Raw genomic sequence first — 18,502 nt, forward strand, 5'->3', positions numbered from 1 at the left:
CAAGTAACAACATGTCATTCTTATATGAAAATAATTCAAAACAGCATTACAGTGTTTCTTAGATGCCAATTAACATACCTGTGCGGTAAAAACACAGACAGACGAGCACTGTTGCCTGCCAGACTTTCTCTGTTGCCTCTCCTCTCTAGTGGCATTGCAGGGAAGAGGACGAACTCTGACTGTGCTGTGATTTGAACCTCTCACCTACGAAAGACGTCAGCCGACGTACATACTGTGACTATTACCTTTAATAAAAGCGCACAACCTTCTTTCAAAATAAAATACCCCCTAACAAATAATAATTAAAAAAAAGTAAATAACTAAAATGTATAATCTGGTGTAAGAACATAACCCTGCTACACTGCTCAAGAAACATTTCTGATTATTATCAATGTTGAAAACTGTGATACATTTTATTTTTCAGGATTCACAGATAAGTAGAAAGTTCAAAAGAACAGCATTTATTTCATATAGAAATCTTTTGTAACATTATAAATGTCTTTACTGTCACTTTTGATAAATTTAATTTGTCCTTGATGAATAATAGTATTTCTTTTGACTGGTAATGTATATGGCACAGTGTGGTTCAATTAACATTAATTGTATTATCAAATTATTCTTATCAAATGAAGGCCCGTTTAGGGCAAGGGCGATAACTCTAACAATAACTGTAACTGTAAAGTTTTAATTATCAGTCCACACTACAACTTTAATGATAACGAACACATACTGTACAGATTGGGATCACTTTCAGATTGACTGATTGGTAGTAAAAATATATATATATATTTTTTCCTGGTCGGGCAACATTAAGGAAACATTCAATTGTATCATTTTGGAAGCATTAGGGGAATGTTACTTCTGAACATTCTCTGAACATTCTGAAACAAGTAAAACTAAAACTAAAACATTTCAGGAAAAAATCCATTAATAATTTATAAAATATGTTTTTGGGCTAATGTTTTTAGAATGTTATTGTGATAACGACCCGAGCGGTCACAAGGAGAATCGAAATCACCCGAGCGAAGTTGGCGTCCAAAAAGGAAGTTTATTTTGATCGGATGTGCAAATAAAGGTTTCAGGGCTTAAAAGAAAGATTATTAATAAACAGTCTTAAACCAGAACTGTTGAGTACAGGTCCCCTCCACTACATTGAGGCTGGAGGCATGCTACAGAGCTCCACAATCTCGTTAACAAGCTCTGGATCCATACACCTCTGTCACACTACAAGTGAAGGTCATCTTAAAGACACATTTTTCCCACTTTGAAAAATTAAAATTAGGAACTAGAATCAAGTAGATGAACACAGTTCATTCAGTCAAAAAGAGGACGGATAAATCAAAACGTGTACAAACGTTTTCATAAATTAGCTAAGATGTGCGTTTCCCCTCAAGTTCGCATTTTTTATTGTCACACCCACTCAGCTAGATCAGAAAATACATAATTATAACAGTACAACAGAAACAATAAGAACACAGTAAAACAGTGATGGAAGACAATTTCAAAGTCTCTCATCACATATATTAAACACCAGATAACTCTAAACGAACGTTCTATTAATGTAACGTTTATTCATAGCTTTCAGAGAACCTTGCCAGAGCGTTCTGTAAACGACAAAATTGGAGCATGTGCTTATAATAAACAATGTTGTCTTCTGCTATAATGCTAATATCATTGTAGTTGCCGTACTTCCCAAATTTAGGTTCTAAAAACATTAGTTTGTTGTATTGAAATGTTTCCAAAAATGTTTCTTGTCATTATTAGAATGTTAGCTATTTAAAGTGACTAAAATGTTTCTTGCAACATTCTACTAAATTTATTTGATTTAAAATATAACATTATTTGAACATTTATTTTTAACATAAGAACATTATATAAAGGTGACTAAAATGTTTACAACAATCTATTCATTTTATTTTCACCCATAATATAACATTATTTGAACATTTATTTCTAAGAACATTTTCTCTATTAGAAAGTTCAAGTAAAAATTAGACTGTTGATCTCAGAATGTTTTCTCTCAGTGTAAAGAGAAAGTATATGTAAAATATTAGTAAAGTTATATGAACGTTCCATAAATACTACATTTTGTCCTAACATTTAAAAGAACGTTAGTGAAATGTTACATGTTAGCTGGGATGACTGACTCCTCTGATTGATAAAAATCACCCTTTAAGGCTATTTCAGCGAAAACGTGTCAACAAAAACAAAAATTTCGAAGTATATCTCATCAAAAGGCTGAAAAAATATAATTATTTCCACTATAACACCAAGCCCTAGTAACAGATTGTGTTTTACATTGATGCACTTGAGTTCTTTGGTCAATTTACAAGAGAAGTGGGAGTGTTGAGCTGTTGTGAGTCACAATAACACACACACACACACACACACACACACATGTTCAATGCGCCAGATGGTGTGTGTTACTCTTGTTTTCCCGTCGCTCCGACTGTGTTTCATATGCGCAGCGGTGTGGCTCCAGTCGAGCTTCTGCTTCAAACCGTGCACTGGCCGCTCAGAACGGAGAGGGAGGCCGATGAAAACAAATGTCTTTATTAGATTATCGTCTCGGCCCCCGAGTGTGTGTGAGTGAAATTAAATTGTTATGATATCCCAGTATCATCTCCATTAGCCCCGGGCCTCACCTGTAACACCTGGTAAAGAGAGGGTCACAGTGAATTTTCCAAGTAAGACATGTTCCTGGATCAACATTATTGTCCAAAACATAGACCTAACCCTACTCATAATGTATCCCTAAAATCAGAAGGATATGATAGTTGAATAACAAGGGTGTAGAAGCACCTAACTCTGGTTGTAAGGCTAAAACTGACATTTCCTGTAAACTTATCCCTCAATTCTGATTGGTTGCTTGGAATGTTGTTCCAGGATCAATAAACATGTTGATCCAGGAACATTTTGCACTTGGTGAAATTAGGGATGGGCGATATCTTATCGTTTGCGATATACCGGTAAAAATTTCCCCCACGATAAGAATTAGTCTTCCCGCGATAATAATGATAAAGTTTAGTTGTTGACATATTTCTGTGTGCGACAGTGATATCACGGAAGGCGGACATGAAATTGAGAAGGAGTTTATGGCTAAACGAGGAGCTCCTACACTGTAAAAAATTACTGTGATTTTAACGGTAAAAAACTGTGAAAATGCTACAATAAAAACCTGTTAAATGGTTAACGGTAAATTCCCCTAATACATACAGTGAAAAACTGTAATAGACATTTCAGACAATTTCACGGTGAAATACCGTATTTGGAAGTGAAAAATAATGTAAAATTTACCGTAAATTGATGATCCCAGAATTGTTTTTTCCCAGGAATTTTTTTTACAGTGTACAGTCTGGAACTGATTAGGGCTGTACAGTGCACACAAATCGGTCTGAATAAATGTACTACAGTAGCATGTGTGCGATACAGTTTTGCATGTGTATGAGCCTGTTTACAAACCTGTTGTCCAGCAAAGATATCATTTATTGACATGTTTTTTCTCCAAATTAACTTAATAACATTTAGTTAGTCTTTTTGTGACCAGACGTGGTTTCATATTACAGAGAATGATAGTATTATATACAGTGTGATAAAGGCTATGTTGATTAGCATTGCATTATAAATATACTTTCCTTATAAAAAGAAATACCCAAGATTGCTTGAATAACACAGATAAACCATATATTTCGTGCAATGGTATGTTTATTGTCTCATCAGGTTTCATCAGTTAAAAATCTCTCTATCTGCATTTTATTCAGCGATAACTGGGTACCTTTGTCCATATTAGGGATTTCATGGAGCGTTGTCAGTAGTATTACTTCTGCGATGCATGTGTGGAGTTTCTGTGCAAGGGTGCCCTCCGACTCTCAGTATGAATTAAACAGACATTACGTTATGTGTGTACTAATCAGTAATGCTCACAACACCCTATTTCGGGTAACCATAGGAAAGATAACACTTTTCTCTAAAGAAACAGGATTCCCTGAATTATCGTCATTGATATCGTTAGCGCAGTAAATACCAGAAATGATGGTGATATATTTTTAAGCCCATATCGCCCATCCCTAGGTGAAATCACGTTCACTGAAAGGGGAGAACGGGAATCTGGCCGTTTATGCGACTCTCTTCCTCACGGGCTGATATTATACCGAAGAGCCATTTAAAGGTCTATCTGTGTTGACAGTATCAATACGAGCACCGATATCATCGTAGCTCCGGCTGGGTGGTGAAATAAGGGAAAATGAAACATCCAGCTGACATCTGCACAGCCGCCAGCCTAAACAGGAGCATCCGTGCTCGCGACACCGGTAATCCAGCTGATGATGAGAAATGCTCCGAGAGGAAGGAGCTTATTGAATGAAGGGAATGTATATGGGCTCTTGGGTTCCCCTGACACCGTGATATATCTCCGGGAAAGGTGTGTTGTGATTGTGGCGAGTGTTCGCTTCTCATCTGATCGTGTTTAGAGCCGCTTCCACAGCCCTGGGGAAAAACCTTTCATCGCCAATCAGGACTCGCGGATACAGGCCGCGGCGGCTTTCTACACCGATTATTCGGCTTCGACACGTGCTAGAGTCTGCTTTATTATATGTGACCCTGGACACAAAACCAGTCATAAGGGTCAATTTTTTGAAATTGAGATTTATATCATCTGAAAGCTGAATAAATAAGCTTTCCATTGATGTATGGATATGACAATATTTCTATCTATCTATTATTTATTCATTCATATGCTAATTTATATGTTTAATTAATTAATTAATTTATTTATTTATCTACTCTTTTATTTTAAATTTTTTTGCTAAATCATCATATTAAAAATATTGGTTTGATGATATAGGAATTTAATTTATTCATTTATTTAGTCAGTCATGTAAGAATTTCAAATAAGTATATTTTTCTATATCATCAAGCCAGTACTCTTGTGCTAGGAAAGAAATGGATAGATAGAGTATTGACTTGATGATATAGAAAAATATAGACTTTTTGTTAATTAATTAATTAGTTTATTAGTTATAAATTAGTTTATTTATTTAGCTAATTATTTAGTCACACCAAGTGTGTGTGTGTATATATATATATATAAACCAGTCTTAAGTCGCTGGGGTATATTTGTAGCAATAGCCAAAAATGCATTGTATGGGTCAAAATTATACTTTTTTTTTTTAATGCCAAAAATCATTAGGATATTAAGTAAAGATCATGTTCCATGAAGATATTTTGTAAATTTCTTACCGTAAATGTATCAAAACTTAATTTTTGATTAGTAATATGCATTGCTAAGAACTTAATTTGAACAACTTTAAAGGCGATTTTATCAATATTTAGATTTTTTTGCTCCCTCAGATTCCAGATCTTCAAATAGTTGTATCTCAGCCAAATATTATCTGATTATAACAAACCATACATACACTTATTTATTCAGCTTTCAGTTGTTGTATGAATCTCAATTTCGGAAAATTTACACTTAAGACTGGTTTTGTCGTCCAGGGTCACACACACACACACACACACACACACATATATATATATATGTGTGTGTGTGTGTGTGTTTGAAATCACATACTGTATGAATGTGATTTGGGTCCACAAATACAACTTTTACATAAATTCATATTCAATTCATTATAATCTGAGTATACAAAAGGAATTCCTCAATATGAAGTCATTGTTGCAAATTTATGGTCTTCTGCTCTGAGCAAACATTTCTTGGCTTTAATAGCTCACATATGACCTCTGCTTCAGAGTCTTTTCATCATCTGTTCATAAAAGCTTCACCTTGAGAATTTCCACTGCTGTCGAAACACAGATTCATCATTATTCTTTAAAGAGCAACAGGACAGGTCTTAATGCAACGCCCACCTCGTTGAACGCCCATAAATAATTCAAAGTCAGCCCCGTTTTCTGATCACAATTGCGTGAAGCGAATACCGAGAATTCATCCACAGATAAGAGAAAAAAGATATTAATCAGCGTAACCTTTCTCAACTAACAACCTTGTTATTCCTCAAAGCCAAACAAAATGAGAATTTGACGGCATCGGGGTCTCGTTATTACGCCTGGCGTTATTGATCATGCCGCCGACGCCATAATGAAATGAAAAATGATGTTTTCTGTCCCTCTAGATACGTGCGTCCCCACTGAGACGCTTTTGAAAAGCCTGGCCTTTCCTCAACGTCTATCTTTGATTCTCGGTGGCGTCCGCTGCAGTTCTGGGCTCTCGGTCGCTGGAGTGAATCTCTGCGAAGCTCTTTAGTAGCTCTGACTCTCCTAATTGCTTGCATTGGGAGCTTTGGCTCCAGCGGTGCGGACGCTTTCCGCTCGGCTCTTCACTTTAAAAAGTCTGTGCTCCCGAAGCCCCGCGCCGGAGAATATGGATGTTTGTTGATAAATCGCAGTTGCGTCTCACACTGAGATATGAACAGCACTCGAGCGGCGAGAGAAACGGATATTGAAGCGAATCCTCGCTCTCTGCTGCAGGCCTGGTATTAAACACAAACCCAGTTTCTCATTCTTTACACGCAAAATGTGCTTTCTTCAGAGCGATTTCAGAGATTTCACTTCAAGGTTAGAAGGTCAATGCTGAGAGGGGCTTCATACATGATTAACTGAGAGATGTGATGTAAAATGATTTCATCAGTTTCATCTCAGCCCTCCATACTCCTTCAGGTTCACATCGCTGTGCTAAATTGAACCCAATTATGTCTGATTTTGTCTGCCTTGTGGTTTTGTGAAATGATGTTAGTCAGGATGCATGTATATCTTGAATGCACTGGAAGTTGCTTTGAATAAAAGTATCTGCCAAATGCATAAATAAAATCAAATTACAACAATGATAATCATTTGAATAATAAAACAAACATGCTGTGAGCTTTAGATAAAGTGTGATTTAAAATCCAAAACTAGAAGATTAGAAGGTGTGAATTCACTATATACACCGCTGTTCAAAATCAAATGAATGCTTTTATTTATCAAGGATGCATTAAATTGTTCAAAAGTGAAAGTAAAGACTTTTATAACGTAATCTGTGAATCCTAAAAAATAAAATGTATGTTTCCATGAAAATATTGTGCAGCACAACTGTTTTCAACATTGATAATAATCAGAAATGTTTCTTGAGCAGCAAATACTATATTAAAACATATTAGAAATATTAGAATGATTTCTGAAGGATCATGTGACACTGAAGACTGGAGTAATGATGCTGAAAATTCAGCTTTGATCACAGAAATCAATTACATTTTTAACATATATTAACGTAGAAAACAGTCATTTTAAATTGTAATAATATTTCAGAATTTGTACTGTATTTTTGACCAAATAAATGCAGCCTTGAATCAGATGCAAATGTAAATGAACTATGATCAGCAGTTTAGTTCATTCTTAGTCACTTCCACACACACACACGTCTGCTGGAGAGATGATTTCAAAGATTTAATCTCACATTCAGAAGGTCAGTGTTGTGAGAGATTCACTACATGAATACACAAGTGAACTAGCAGATATAAAAAACACAATGATTTAACCAGTCTCTCAGTGGCTGTCTATTGTTTTTTTTTTTTGGTTTTCTGACACAAATTCCTTAGCACTCATGGATTGTTTATAAATGATAAACAGATTCATGGATACACTGCGCACATGCAAAAATCAGCTGACCTACATACCACAGAATACATTTTACTGTGATCAACAACATGAATGTAAATGTGTCAGTCACAGGTGTCTGAAGAACTGACCTGTCAATCAAACCCTGTTTTATGTCATGGGAAATTTCCATCTACTCTAGGATTATTATAATTGTCAAGAGACAGACTTGTAGTGTTTAAAGGGAATATGACAGAAGAATGATTTAATATTTTAAAGATGATTTATTCAGCCAGTATGACATTTTTCACCAAAAATGACCAATATGCAATGTACACTATATTCAAAAGCTTGGGGTCGGTGAGATTTTTAATTTGTTAGAAAGTCTCTTCTACTTACCAAGGCTGCATTTATTTGGTCAAAAATACAGTAACATTTTTTAAATATTATTGCAATTTAAAACAGCTGTTTTCTATGTGAATATGTTGTAAAATGTAATTTATTTCTGTGATCAAAGCTGTATTTTCAGCATCATTACTCCAGTCTTCAGTGTCACATGATCTTCAGAAATCATTCTAATATGCTGATTTGCTGCTCAACAAACATTTCTGATTATTATCAATGTTGGAAACAGTTGTGCTGCACTATATTTTTTACGGAAACCATGATATATTTTATTTTTCAGGATTCACAGATGAAAGCATTTATTTGAAATATAAATGTTTGTAACATTATAAAGGTATTTACTGCCACTACTTTTGATCAATTTAATACATTCTTGCTGAAAAGAAGTATACATTTCTTTAACATATTATACGGAATATCTGCAGTCAAAAACAACTTCTAATTTCATTTAGACTTGAAATATTGATGTATAAATATGATTATATGGAAAACAGCACAAGCATCTGCTATACATTCTTTCTGTTATATTCAAGAAGGTGAGTAAAAGACAGAATGGTAATTTTTGGATGAACTATCCTTTATTTAATTGGCCTAAATGTGATTAGTATGGAAAATGTCTACATAAAAATAGAGTGATAAATTACCCTATTGTATCATGATGAGATTATTTCTCATTTACTATAATAGGTCTCGACACCTTGCCAGTGGGAATGTAAGATACAGGACAAAAGTGAGAGAGAAAGTGATGGGAAAGATTTCTCTTCAGGTTCCTCATCCCTGTTGCTCATAAGCCTGAGTAAACAGTGTAAACACAGAACAAAGACAAACATTTACTCTCATGTCACCTGGCTGCCTGTTCATCGCCACAGACAAATTACTCTGCGACACCCAGCGAGAGCCATTACCGTCAGGGGTCAACTCATATTTAGTGCTAACATCCAGCCGACAGCGTCTGTCCGTCCCGTGCCGTCTGAGACCCGTCTTTGATTTCTGCAGGGGTCTGATGGAAGGAGAAGGATTGGGTAGGAGATAGTCTGTCTAGCCTGAGGAATCCGCTTTAAACTGCATCATAATGTGGCACGTCGGAGAATACAGGAGACATAACACGAGTCGTCGCTCATATCTCTCCAGCGGCCCAGCGTGATAAATTATCCAGTGAAGGCAGGTGATCTGTATTAGGCAAAGACGATGCATCTCTCGCGGTCAGGGATGACCTTTGTGGAAATCTCTGGAAAGTGAAAGAGAAAGAAAGTGTTACGTGTGCATGCATTATGATCCTGTATAATACAGGACACATTCAATTAATCAAAAGTGACAGTAAAGACTATATACGGTATAAAAGACTATAATGTTCTATTTCAAATAAATGCTGTTCTTTTGAATTTTCTATTCATCTGTGAATGTATGACAGTTTCCACAAAAATATTGGGCAGCACAACTATTTTCAACAGAAATGTTTCTTGAGCAGCAAATCAGCATATTAGAATGATTTCTGAAGGATCATGTGACACTGAAGACTGGAGTAATGATGCTGAAAATACAGCTTTGATCACAGAAATAAATTACATTTTAACATATTCACATAGAAACCAGATACTGGGATTTGGATAAAAAACATTACTGTTTTCAAACAGGTTTCCTATTGTTTTTGCATATTAAACTGTGATGCGAGACAATATTTTAATGGAAAATGACAGCTTTAATTAGTCTGATTAAAGAGAAAGGAAACAGTCCAACAGTTCCTTTTGAAAGCATTGCATTATGGGATACAATACTGTATATATGCATACCAGGGTTATTATAGTTAACTAAAACTAGAAACTGAAACTAAAATTACTCAAATAAAATGATAAATTAAAATCAAATATAAAGCCTTATGTTAGCTAGTTGCCAAGGAAACATCTCATTTTCATTTAGTAAAACTCATACTAAAATAACTAAAACTGAACAAAATAACTAAAAATGACAAAAATGCACAACAAAATGTAAACAAAATTGAAAATGAAAACAGAAATATAAAAATAAAAACTGACCCAAAATATTAATAAAAACTAGTACCTCGACGATACTAAAATAACACTGATGCATACATAAAATTTGCATATGATATGCAAAGTACAAAACTAAGTAAGAATAGCACGCTATTGTGAACACAGCCGTTCTCTAATCTTTTTCCTCTGATTTCACTGAAGGACCCAAAAGGCTCATTCCATTCCCAATAATGCAGTGCGTGTCTTTAATTGCGGGATGCACATCAAAGTTTGAAAGGAGTTTAGGAGGGGTAATGGACTTTTCTTTAGAGAATAACGGAGGTGCGCAGATGGAAATGCTAGATGGAGCGTCGGTAATACAGAGGCTGCTACGTTCACAGCATTAGAGGCATTGTGTGGCCAATGATGTGCGGAGAAATTGCTTCTAACCTCCCCCAAAATTGCTTGCTCGGCTCAAATTAATCTTAATCGAATTTCTGTCTGGCGTCGTTAAAAAGCCCCAAAGTAATTCTGTCTTTCTGGGAGAGAGTTATTAATGTAAATGTGGGCTAAAACGCATGGCCAACACAGATGGAAACGCTGATAGATCACGGACGGCAAATCGGATCATCTCCCTCCATTACACAACGAGAGTTCAGGAAGGATATTACAGGAATATTCAAGCTGCTAAAGACACAGGTGAACGTTCACGAGCGTGCACGAGCATTCACAAGCATGCATGAGCGTGCACGAGCGTCCATGAGATATTATTACTCTTTCATTAGATGGTGCTTAAAAGACTTTATTGCGGTGCTTTTTTGTGTGAAGAGCTCCACATGCACAATTAAAGACATCTGCATTGATCTCAACAGATGGCAAATGGTTATAAAAGTTTAAATATTAATTAATTTTGCTTTGAATACTGCTTCATTCATTAAACATGGTTTCTAGTGTGTTTACTGCAGCTGTGTGAACCCTTGCGCTCACACACTTTAATTTATAGCCAGGAAAACAGGCAGCTAAACTTTATAGAATAATAATTAAATGTCTGTGCATCAGACTCGCAGCGCTGTCATATGCAGCAGGGCACTGGAAGAACGACTCTTACACTCCACAACTCAAAAGTCTTTCATCAAGAGCCTTAAAGGCATAGTTTACCTTGAAATAATATTAGTCAAAAGAGCATGCACAGATGCATACATCAAAAATACACCAAAAAACATAATCTGGGTGTCTTTGGTGACTAATTTCAACATACAAGCACTAAGTCTTACATGCTATTTATGACCATTAGGACACTATTAGGCACTTCATTAACCAATCAATGTCCTGAATATCCTGGTTCGCTCAGAAATGCATCACATTACAGAAGTACAATGTGTTGCAAATGCTGTTTTGGTGTAAATTGCAAACAAATGGACGGTATTAGAACACAAACATGCTTAGCAGTGTCTTTCTGCATCAAAACTTTCCTAGTAGGACCTTTAGTCAATAAGTTAAGGTAGCCTATAGATTCCTTTTTCTGTGGATGATGTTAACCATGAGAGCATGCACAGATGCACACTTTAAAAATCCACCAAAAAAGCAGATCATCTGGGAGTCTTTTGCATACTTTATTTAGACACTAAAATTTGTGAAGCACCCATTCTTGCATGCTTTTTACAACAATTAGGAGACAAACTGCTCACATGTACTTCATTAACCAATCAATGTCCAATTATTTACTCTCAAACTAATTACAAAAGGCATTTTGCCCAAATGCGTGGCTAAAACACCTGTAGACTAACATCCTGTTCTCATTGGGAATAATTCACCAGTGCATTTCATTCTACTTTTACCAGCATTAAATAGACTTGTGTTTTTTCTTCTAATAAAGACTGATCAGTCACATGACATTCACAGGTCATACCTCCAGTGCTGCATGTGCCAGATGAGCAACCACGTCGGAAAGCTTTCTAGACCTCAATTTCGGTACGTAACTGCCACTTTTTTACAACCAATCAGTCCTGACCTACATTTTGTCTAGTTGAATACCCTGTTTCGAAAGAAATGCATCACAGTTCAGAAGCACAGTGTGTTGCAAATGCTGTTTTGGTGTAAATTCCAAAGAAATTGACTGTATTAGAACCAAAACAAATAGCAGCAATAATTAACAGGTTTTTTGTTTTTGTTTTTTGTATCAAAACTGTCCTAGTAGAAACTTCAGTGCACAAAGAGTACAAATTGCAAATTATCCCAAAGAGCATGCACGCCTCAAATCCACCAAAAAACATAATCGGCAAGTCTTTTGCATACTATTTTCAGCACACTATGATTTAGGAAGCACTTATTCTTGCATGCTGTTTCTAACTATTAGGATGCAAACTTAAAAGTGCCTGCTCAAGGCACTTCATTAACCAATCAATTTCCTAAATATCACAATGCATCACATAACAGAAGTACAATGTGTTGCAAATGCTGTTTTAGTGTAACTTGCAAACAGATTGACTGCATTAGAACAAAAACATGCAGCAATTATGATTAATAGTCTTTTTACATCAAAATTGTCCTAGTAGAAACTTTAGTGCACAAACTGCACAGCTGTAGATTTCTTTTTCTGTGCATAATATTAGCCAATAGAGCATGTATGCTTTAAAAATTCACCAAAAATACCATATGGGAGTCTTTTCCATACTATTTAACACACCACGATTTAAGAAGCACTTATTCTTGCATGCTTTGTATTACTATTAGGATGCAAAGTTGAAGCACAGAGTGTTGCAAATAATTTAGTGTAAGTTGCAAACAAATTGACTATATTAGAACAAAAACATGCAGCATCATTGATTATCAGTGTCTTTTAACAACAACTGTCCTAGTAGAAATATTACAGGTATATATTTCTTCTCATAAAAAGTTTGCAAAGCAAAATGATCAAACAGCTCAACTCAATAATAGCAGAAAGGAATGTTTCTTGATGAACAAAACTGTTTTGATTTGAAACGAGGCCAATTAACGCTAAAGAAATGAGTCATCAGACAACAGTTAAACTTGAAAACGCACGCACGCCTGCCGAGACCCGTGTTACTATCACAACACCTGGCTCAACCCACGCGCCTGACTAACCCGCCCACCCAAGCCAGCTTCCCGCTAGTTAACGAGCCCTGCCTGTGAGCGCGTAACGCAATTTGTTCCCCGTGTGTCGCAGACCTCACAAATCCCTACATATCCCGAGCTAAATCTAAAGCGCTGCATCTCATCCGAATTGCATTGTCCGCTCCTCCATAAGCTGCAGCTGTACATGACAAACACCGGCTTTAACCTGCAGGAAATGAGCTCTTGTGGAAGCCCTCGAAGCCAAATGCATGCTTTCTCTGGCGCTGTTATTAAGAGCGTTTGATGTTCGCTGAGGGCGGTCTATGCTGTGAGCGAGCTCAAATTGAAGGTAATTAGTGCCGGGGCGTTTCCACGCCGGCCAGCTGTAACGCGGGATAAACAGCAGCGGAATTAAAGATGCGTTTGGTTTCTCGACCAAGAGAAACCACTCGCCCTGTGATCTCTCCGGCCTCCGCGCTTTCCCATGAGCCTCGTTTGTAATTCTGCCTCTGTGCTGCGCCGAACCTTGACTATGACCAGAGGAACTCCATATGCTGTGATGCACAATTCATCAAAAAACCATGAATTATTCAAAACCTGCAAATAAGGCTCAGCAGCATGCATGTACCTGTATGGGCATATATGTTCTCTCTCACACACACGAGGCATGTTGAGCGCATGTGTGCATTTAATGAGTGTATATATGCTGTGCAAGGCCAGTGTGGAAATGTCTGATTATATAGTAGGATGTTCGGATTGCATTGGGTTCAGTGCTTGAATGCTGAGCAGTGGGAGTTTGTACAAAAAGTACTTTACCATGGTACAGTGATGGTAATACTGTGGTACAATGGTATTTTCACTGTGGTACTTGTCAAAAACCAAGGCATTGCCATGGTTTGTGTACAAAAAAAAAAAAAAACAATGGTATTTATTTATATTATACTTCAAAAAAAATACTATGGTACTTACATATTTTTAGACATTTACCATAGTAATACCATGGTACTATCCTGAATACTTTAGTATGTGTCAAAACATGGTATTGCATGGTTCATATACAAAAAAAAAACAAACAAAAAAAAACATGGCATTACCGTTAAATGTCAAAATAAATACAATTGTTAAAATAGTTTTATCCCCCCCCCCCTCCAAAAAAAAGCTACTTGTATTTGTCAAAAGCCAAGGTATTGCCATGGTGTTTGCAAATCCATGGCATTTATGTGGTAGCTACTCCAGTGTGCTTCAAAGAATACCATGGTAATGTTTTCTTTTTTAAACATTTGCAGTACCATAGTAGTACTGTGGTATTCAAGGTAGTTCCATGGTTAATGTAGTAATGCCATGGGTTTTTGTACATATCCAAAGAAATACCACGATATTACCAAAAAAAAAAAAAACATGGTATAACCATTGTACTTGTCAAAAAAACAATGGTTTGTGTCCAAAAAACATGGTATTAATGTGGTATGTGTACAAAAAACATAGCAATACCAGTATACTACTTTTGGCCTATTTTTTGGGTAAAAAATGAATTAACTGTGCATTTATAATTAAAGCTTTATATTTAGTTATTTCTGTTTTAAATTATTTATCACTACAAGTGTTATTTTAGTATCATTGAGATTTATTATAGTTTTATTTTTGTATTTTCTAGTTTAATTTTAGCTTTTGTAATCTTTATTTTTTTTTGTCTATATAGTTTTTTTTTTTTTATTTCAATTTTAGTTTTAGTTATTTTAATACATCAAGTTAAACTAAATAAAAATGAGAAGTGTTTTGGCAACTAGCTGAAATAAAATTTCAACTAGTTTTTTTTTTTTCAGTTAAACATTTCAAGTATTTCAAGTAACAGAAATGTTCAGTTAAATATAATAATTCTGATTTCTTTCCTCGATGAGGTCTGCAGGGTGCAGACAAACGATGGACACTGTGGTGAAGCGGCTGTAATTAAGAGCAAATGACTCAGTCTGAGGCCACAAGATCACACTTTATCTTCTCATTTATCTCTCAAGGAAGCATAAAGTTATTTATAGCTCAAAGATTATGAAAACCTGAAAAAAAAAGTCACGATTAGTGCCTCCCGAGAGCGAAATGAGACATTAGCATCTCCTCAGTTCAGTGCTTTATACGTGAATTCCCAAACCTTTGAGAAGAAGGCGCTGAAGTTAACATGCACTACCTCCAGCTGCTAACAAAAGGCTGTGAGGGTGTTTCTTCCTTCAGCTCCAGATCTTAATTGTCGCATCACTTGAAAGGCTGCTGAGGCCGGTGATTAAGACTGCAGTCAGACTTCTCCACAGCGCTCCGGTCGGAGCGAGAGGCTCATCCGCCCCCGTCGGCTCCATTCACATGGCAAATTGCAGGCCAGCCGTATCAGAACAAGCGGCCTGAGCAGAAATAGCGCAGGAGAGAAGATAACACTCAATTAAAGAGGGGGAACAATCAACTTCTGTGATGCCAGAGACGTGAGGGAGGAAGAGAGGAACAGAGAAAGAATTCGAGGGAGTTTTGGACTGTCAGAAGAGTCGGATGCAGAAGTACATTTGTATATTTCCAGCAGAATTTTGCAAGCGGGGGTTTGCTTTCGCAAGGGAACTGCAGGGGGTTTGTGAGCTGAAGAAAAGATAATAATTAATTAAATCAAATGTAACATTAAAATAAACACATGGGGATCGAGAAAAAAAAAACACTGATTTAATTAAAGAAGTGTGTATTCTCGCTTCTCATGAACTCTGTGCAAGCGCTGACTTAGGTTTATTTACATTCACATTCGTATCATTTACAATATTTAGATTTTGTGAGTTTGACTTGTTAAAATCTTCAGGGTTTGAACATTTGAAAGTGAAGAATTGAATTTATTACATACATATTTGTATTATAACTTGTAGTAAGTTCTAAAGTATGAACTCAAGCATGAACACTCTTAAGTGTTTATATCTGTCGACACCAATAGACTGCTAGAGTTCTCTGGGTGGTTTCTAGATGGTTGCTAGGGTATTGCTATTTTGGTTGCTAGGTAGTAGGTGCTAGGTGGTTGCTACTTTGTTCCTAGGTAGTTCTTGTGCAAGCATGTTCTGGATGGTTGATAAGGTGTTGCCAGGGGTTTGCTAGGCCGTAACTATGGAGTTTCTAGGCAATTTCTAGAGTGTTGCTGTTCAGTTGCTAGGGTGTTCTGGATGGTTGCTAGAGTACTCTGGGGGGTTGCTCGGGTGTTCCTAGACAGTTGATATGCTAGGGTGTTCTGAGTGGTTGATAGGATGTTGCTAGGTGGTTGCTATGATAGGGTTTTCCTAAGGGGTTGCTATGCTAGGGTGTTCTGTGTGGTTGATCGGATGTTGCTAAGTGGTTGCTAAGAGTGTTCCTAGGTGGTTTCTAGGGTGTTGCTAGGTGATTGATATGCTAGGGTGTTCTGGTTGATGTGGTGTTGCTGTGCGGTTGCTACACTGTAAAAAATAAATCCATAAAATAACAGAAAAATACTGGCAGCTCATTACACATAACATTATCCATTAATTTTACAGACATTTCTGTTAACTCTAAATCACAATGCAATGAAGTGTAAAATTCAAAATACTGGTAAAACACCTGTAAAAAATAAATACGGAAACATTTCTTCAAATTATACAGTACATTGTGCCCTATTTTTACAGATGTTTTTTTTTTTAGATTGTAGAATATACTGGGTGGTTACTAGGGTGTTCCTATGCAGTTGCTATGCTAGGGCGTTCTGGGTGGTTGATAGGATTTTACTACATATGATATGGTGTTCCTAGGTGGTTGCTATGCTAGGTTGTTCCTAAGTGGTTACTATGCTAGAGTGTTTTGGGTGGTTAATCGGATGTTGCTAAGTGGTTGGTAGAGTGTTCCTAGGTGGTTTCTAGGGTATTGCTAGGCGATTGCTATGCTAGGGTGTTGTAAGTGGTTGATGTGGTATTGCTGTGCGGTTGCTAGGATATACTAGGTGGTTACTAGGGTGTTCCTAGTCATTTACTATGCTAGGGTGTTCTGGGTGGTTGATAGGATGTTGCTACATGGTTGCTATGCTAAGGTGTTGCTAGTGTGTTCCTAAGTGGTTGCTATTCAGGGGTAATTTGGGTGGTTGCTAGGGTGTTCTTAGGTGGTTGCTATACTAGGGTGTTGCTAGGCAGTTGCTATGCTATGGTGTTCTGGGTGGTTGCTATGACAGAGTGTTGCTAGGGTACTCTGGGTGGTTGCTAAGGTGTTCCTTAGTAGTTGCTATACTATGGTGTTCTGGGTGGTTGCTAGGGTGTTTCTATGTAACATTCCTATGAGATTCATGTGTCTACTGATGTTGACTAAAACTAGCAGCAGTCAAGTGTCTGGTCCATCAGGACAGCGGACGGAGGAACACTGATGTAACTGCTATCAGCTCTTGTGGATGTTCTTGTCTTACACGCACTGATAGCTCCGCTGGATGAATGACGAGCACATCAGCAGCCTCTGCGAAATGGTTTCACATGAGAGTGCAAACACTGATAATGGAATAATGGAACGTCTCCTGTGTGTGAAGTGCTTATTTCTGTTTGCGGCAAAGGCTTATTTTCCCCTTTAACCTTCTATTATTGCGAGAAGAAAACAGAGTGTGGCGTTTTTGGGTGATTTTTGTTATCTGATTAGAGCGCCATCCTCCTACGTATATTGATTTGTCTGTCTGTACACATGCCATATCCATTCCCAATTACAGGAAGACCCTTGGGTCCTCTACGCTTTCTACCTTATCGGCTGATATAGGATTGCAGCTTTGTGATGTTTCAGCATCTGCCAAGAGTCAAATAAGGGGAAAGAGGAAGAAAATGGGTCTAAAACAGAGTTGAATTATTTTTACAGTAGAATAAATCTACTAGGAAATCAACACAGCTACAATGTATGATGTTTCCTTGCCATTTTCACATAAACACAATGTTATGAGATAGGATTGCTATCTGAAAATATTAGTAAAAATAGTTAGTCTGATTAAATAGTTAAGCTTTTATACTATTTATACTATGCAATATAAGTAATAATATAGTGTGTGTGTGTGTGTGTGTGTGTAAAATGTTTTATTAAAATATTATATTTTATTGTTAATATAACTGTATAAACAAAGTTTAATATAAACTTTGTGTACTGTGTTTTTTTTTGTTTGTTTTTTTTTTGTCTTAGAGAATTACATCATTAGCTTAGCAACAAAGTTTAATGCCAAACTCTCTCTGAATGAATTATGAATCAAGTCTCCTGAGTGCTGTTTGTGTGCCGCCGGATTTGCTGTCTATGTAGGGCGCTTCAAATCAGTCAGTTATGAGGAGGTTCTATTTCAGTTGCGATGCAGCCCATGTAACAGCAAGGCTGCTCACTAGGTTTGGATCCGAGCGTATGTGTGACGTGACGTCTCGATCGGAGCGTGTCGTCTCCAGCTGGGCCGAGAGCGGCTGAAGTACCCTGCAAGAGTGTGTCCTACTTCAGAC

At 36.8% G+C, this 18,502-nt stretch overlaps 1 protein-coding gene across 2 annotated transcripts in view; it reads left to right on the plus strand.

The window, feature by feature from the left end:
• Nucleotides 1–11,750: 11,750 nt before the first annotated feature.
• Nucleotides 11,751–18,502, plus strand: part of hs3st1l1 (heparan sulfate (glucosamine) 3-O-sulfotransferase 1-like1) — a 93,174-nt gene continuing 86,422 nt past the window's right edge. For both annotated transcript variants that reach the window (XM_058795979.1, XM_058795980.1), the window contains exon 1: nucleotides 11,751–11,933. The gene's annotated coding sequence lies outside the window, so the exon portion shown is untranslated. The remainder of the gene's footprint in view (nucleotides 11,934–18,502) is intronic.

The sequence above is a fragment of the Onychostoma macrolepis genome, chromosome 13 (genome assembly GCF_012432095.1).
Source record: "Onychostoma macrolepis isolate SWU-2019 chromosome 13, ASM1243209v1, whole genome shotgun sequence".
NCBI lineage: Eukaryota > Metazoa > Chordata > Actinopteri > Cypriniformes > Cyprinidae > Onychostoma > Onychostoma macrolepis.